This window comes from Myotis daubentonii, chromosome 3, assembly GCF_963259705.1.
Source record: "Myotis daubentonii chromosome 3, mMyoDau2.1, whole genome shotgun sequence".
In the NCBI taxonomy this organism is placed as follows: Eukaryota; Metazoa; Chordata; class Mammalia; order Chiroptera; family Vespertilionidae; genus Myotis; species Myotis daubentonii.
In genome coordinates this window covers 46872206-46877618 of record NC_081842.1, presented here as the reverse complement: position 1 = coordinate 46877618, position 5413 = coordinate 46872206, and the positions used below count along the sequence as shown (strand labels likewise).

At 36.7% G+C, this 5413-nt stretch overlaps 1 long non-coding RNA gene across 1 annotated transcript; it reads right to left on the bottom strand.

Moving 5' to 3' along the window:
* Positions 1–1695: 1695 nt before the first annotated feature.
* Positions 1696–4276, bottom strand: LOC132229246 (uncharacterized). Its single transcript, XR_009451662.1, has 2 exons — positions 4154–4276; positions 1696–1838 (listed from the first exon to the last, which is right to left on the bottom strand). It is a non-coding gene; the product is annotated as an uncharacterized LOC132229246 (long non-coding RNA).
* Between the last annotated feature and the right edge of the window lie 1137 nt (positions 4277–5413).

Genomic DNA, 5413 nt, shown 5'->3' with positions numbered 1-5413 from the left:
GTTTAGAAGGTAGATGTTCCTGAAAAGTGTGCTCATCAAGTTTTCATAAACACAATCACATTTGACATTAAGTAGAGTAGTTGGCAATTGAAATGAAGATTAGGGTGAAAATTTTTATAAGGTAACAGATCTTTTTTGTGTAATTCGGAACGCTGGAGAAGCCTAGTATATTTCCACTTCTTCCAGGGAGCCGCCCCAGACTACTGCTAACTGTTGGTGCTTTCATTTATCTGTCTCTTCACTGAATTCTACTCTACTTTAAGAACTGGACCAACATAAGAAGGTATAAAAATACACTCTTAAAGCCACAGACTCCTAAAATGTTAGAGACCAAAGGACTCTTTGAAATGTCATCTCCTCATGTCACCTTTATCATTTGCTCATTCATTCATTCAACAAATATTTAGTTAATGTTTACTATGTGTTAAGCACTGTGCTAGGTTGAAGATATAGGGCAAAAAAAAGGCATAAAAGATTTCTACACTCACTGAATTTATATTTTGTGTGTGTGAGGAGGGGCAAGCCATAAATAAGTAAACAAGGTGTGACAATTGGCAGGTTGATGGAATGGGGAATTACTGGTCAGGTAGGGAGAGTTACTAGACAGGATAGGCAGAGAAGATTTCTGTAAGGATGTAACATTTAAACAAGTATCTGAAGAATGAGGAGTAGCTAATCATGGCAAATGTGTAGGGCTGGAGACAAGAAATAACTGGTAGAAACTGATGGTGAGGAAGAGCTGAGAGATTTATTTATTTATTTTTATTTTTATTTATTTATTTGTTTATTTTTTAATTGCTTAAAGTAATACAAAGGGTATTACATATGTGTCCATTCCCCCCCCCCCCCAACCCTAGACAGTCCCCTAAGAGCTGAGAGATTTAGAGACCAGGCTGGGGGAGAGGGTGTAAAAGGGGCTGGACTAGGGTTATTGTAACAGGAGGCTGGAATTTGGATAAGTTAAGATAAATTTTGAAGGTGAATAAACAAGGCTTGTTTCTGGATTTAAAAAGGGGGTTGAACCAGTGTGGCTCAGTGGTTGAGCATCAACCTATGAACCAGGAGGTCACAGTTTGATTCCTGGTCAGGCACATGCCCAGGTTGTAGGCTCGATTCCCATGATTCTCTCTCATCATTGATGTTTCTCTCTCTCTCTCTCTCTCTCTCTCTCTCTCTCTCTCTCTCTCTCTCTCTCTCTCTTCCTTTCTGAAATCAATAAAATCATATTTTAAAAAAGGGGGGAGTGAGAAATAGGAAAGAATCAAGAGTAACTCCTCTTTTAACATGAGAACTGGGAGAAAGGTTATTTATTGAGATGGGAAGATTGGGGAAATACAATATAGTTTTGGAAGGAAATCCAATAAACTTATTTTAGATGTAGTGAATTTGATAATTTTATTGGACATTCAAACAGAGATTTTGAATAAGGTACTGATTCTTCTTGAAAGGCCCTCTAATTATTTCAAAAGTGTTAGCTTTATCTCTTATCTCTTGACCTAGACCAAAATGCCTCTGAAGGTAGGCATGGCTTATATTTTATATTTATTCTGTCTTCTCCATAGAAATCAAAGTGAGAGAAAAGTAGCAAAATCTTTATATTCCTGCATTCTAGAATTAGATAGACCTGCTATGTTGAGCCTGCTTGTACTGGCTCACAAGATCCAATCGCTAAAATTTCAGAAATGTCATGAGCAGTTGTTAAACCATTTTTGCATTTATTTATGGTGGGAGTATTTACACAGTGAATTTGGCAAACTCTACAAATCAAGACTTCTTTCTGTAGAGACTCTGGTTACCAGTACATCAAAGTAAGACCCAGAGTCACCAACTCAAATGACCTGTGAAGAAATGAAGATAAAATTTATAAGTGATTTGTCTAGGTCTAGATTAGAAGCATTTCTCCTAATCAAATATCAAAGCATGCTGGTCCCTGTCTTGCCTAAAATGAATTCCTAATTAAATCCGGAAACTTAAAGTTCTCAATCTAAAATATATATATTCAGGTTATTACAAAACATTCATTTCCCCTCTCATCCCTCTCATAAATGTTTTTAAATGTGCATGATAAAAAAGCCATGATGGACATCTTGAATTCATATAGTCTGCCTCAATATGAACCCAATTGTTCACCTCTAACTACAGAGACATGTATCCCCTCTAAAATAGTTAAGCTCTAAGATGTCAGTTGTCATTCATAATTCCAGTCCAGTTTTGTTAGATCTTATGTTTTTTCAAGAGAAGCCAGGAATCTGGGTTTTAATGAGAAACTTCCCAGCTGTTAAAAGTTGAGTTAAAGATTTTTAAAAAGGACCATGGGCCAAACAAAACACTTTCACAAAGTTTCATTGGGCCCAAGGGCCACCAGTGTGCAACTCAATATGAAGTTCTTGTTCATGGTCATTCATCTGGGTGTGAGAGAGGGCCTTCCGAATATGCCAGAAATCAACTTTCATGTCAACCCTGCATGTGGAAGCCACATCACATTTATTTTTATCAAGAAACATTGTTTAAGTGACATATGTTATACCCTAGCATGGTGAAGCAAATCCATCACAGGTATATTTGTTTTTCTGGCTTGGTATGAGTTCCTCTAGATGCACCAAGACTGCATCTTTTTATCTTCCAATAATGTAACACTAAAAACACAAATAGGAGCTTGCTATGCAAAGAGCCATGGAGACATTTTGCCCAGTCTATTGAAGAAACTGGTGCCCAAAGAGAAATCACTTGACCGAGTTCTCAATAGTGAATTAGTGACGAGTTGAGACTAGAAACCAGATATTTAAATGACAGATCCTAGGGCTTATAAGGACCTATGGTTCTCAGGAAATATTCGCTGAATTAATGAGTACATTAAACAATAATGTAAGAATGAATGTGTGAATGAGTAAGCACAATCTTAAATGATCAACTGGTTTATGGAACACAATTTAAAGTAAGAATCATGTGAATTGGGACTTGGTTTTAGTTCTTCCACTAACTACCATGTTACCTTCAGCATGTCTTTTATCCTCTCTGGTCCTTAACTTTCTTATCTATAAGTTGTCTTGTCTCTCAGTGTTGTTTAAAAAATCATAAACTAGTAGTAACAGTAAAAAAAATATTGAGTATTATATTCCAACCATTGGTCTAAATAAATGAGTTTTGAGAATACTTATAATAGTTCTATAAAGTAAACACTATTTTTACCACCTCTATTTTGTAGATGAAGAAACTGATGCACAATATTATAACTAATCTGGCCAAGTTCATACAGTTTGCAAGAAAACAGTGAATGACATTTGAAGCTAGGCATTTTATTCTGGAATTATAATAGCAATAAACGTGCAACAAAAATAAGAGGATGGCACGAATGTATGAACACAACACTTTTGGGAAGCTCAGGGCTGTAGCACTCCTACAGCTCTCAAAAAATGATGCTCAAAGTTGAGACTTTTTTTCCCCCTCTATTTGACACTATAGGATTGATGTTAAAATAACTTTGAGAATTGGATTGTGACCTCTGAAGGACTATTTATTTATTTATTTATTTATTTGAGAGAGAGAGAGAAACATCAATTTGTTGTTCCACTTATTTATGCATTCATTGGTTGATTCTTGTATGTGTCTTGACTGGGGATCAAAGCCCCAAACTTGGTGTATTAGGGACAACACTCTAACCAACTGAGCTACTCGACCATGGCCTGAAGGACCTTTTAGATTAATTTAGAAATCTGCCTTCTAGTTCTGTAACTTCTTTGGGTAATCTTGACAGATCCTCTCTATGTATACAATGGAGTTGAACACATTAAAAGTTCTTGCAACTCTGATAGTCAAAGGTTCTATAGACTTTAATAAGAAGCTAACAAGAGTCAGGATTCTTTTTAATTGCATATTACAAAAATCTAACTCAAACTAACCTAAACCAAAGAGGGAATATATTAGCTCAGTAACAGAAAAGCTGAAATGTAGCCTTGCTTTATACATGGCTTTATCCAGGGTCTCAGATAACATAGGTTTTTTTTTCTTTCCAGTTCTCTCCATGTATGAGTAGGATAGTCACCTAAGACTTGCACTCTATCAACTAAGTAAACCCAATGGGGAAAAACAATTCTCTAAAACCAGAAAATTCATGGTGAGGAATTGGATTAACTTGCTTTGGTCTAATATTCACCTTCATTCTGGCCTTCATCTTCATATGGGGACCAGACCCAAGATATAGGTTGGCCTCTTTGGTTATGTAGGAAGAGTCTATCTTATGCATAATACTTGGATGGGTTTTCCACTGGATAAGAACTTTCTGTATGAGAAGAAAGAGAGAGGGTGTGGGTAAGCAGAAACACAGCAGTCAACTCCAACCAGCTGCACTTCCCACATAAAAGGAAGACTGACAGAATTGGTATCCTGTGCCTGAACCTTCAGCTCAGAATCACAAATTGTGCTATTGGCCCTCCGTATTAGGAATGAGTCATTGCTACATATTTCTTTTCCTCCATCTTCAGGGCCACTTGGACTCAAACAGTGACATCAATGCATATCATGGAATTGTTATTTTGTCTTATAGTTACGGTTCCTTAGAAAAATATATGCAATGATGATCTCAGCACAGGCAATAAATTCGGAAATAAATGATTAGGCTTTGAGCAATGTTTTCCAGAACTGTATTAAATTGTGAGGATTCAGCCAATTAGGCAACTTGGCTAATGCCTCTAATCTAACTCAACACCCCTAGTGTGTACTGGAGAGGGTGACCAGCCTTTTGCTTCTTTTGGCTGGCACAAGTAGTTACTTGTGCTAATCAGCAGTAGGGAAACAGGAAGAAGGCAAAAGGATAGGAAATATCTACCAGCAATATGTGATGACAAAACCTCTCCTGGGCAGTGACTCCTATGAGACTAATGAACAGAAAAGAATTTGATCAGCCCTCCACTCAAAAACATCTACACCTACACTTTGTATAATCACAATTTGTTAGAGCTGGAAGGTTGTTTAGATGTTACCTAATCCAACTCTTTTATTTCAGAGATAAAAACAAACAAACAAACAAACAAACAAACAAACAAAAAAAACAACAACAACAACACAAAAAACGGAGGCCCAGATTGAGGAAATAACTTGGTCAAGGTAGTGCCGCAAAGGAGTAGCTGAACCTGAACTTAACCCTAAGTTAAGTTCATTATAGATTTTCCAAGTGCTCATTCCTGTGTGGCAAGCTCCCTTTGGCTGTGCCCTCAGGGCTCTGGTAGACATTTGGAATTACGGAAGCTTTGCTGATGAAGAAACTGAATTTAATTTAATCTACACTGGAAGTTCAAGGAAGAGAAATAACAAGTTGCCATTGCAATGCCTTAGACTTAAATATTTTCCACTTTTACTTCTCTAAGCTAAAGAAAGGAAGTAATAGCTTGAGGCTTCTCAATGTTAGAAAATAAAA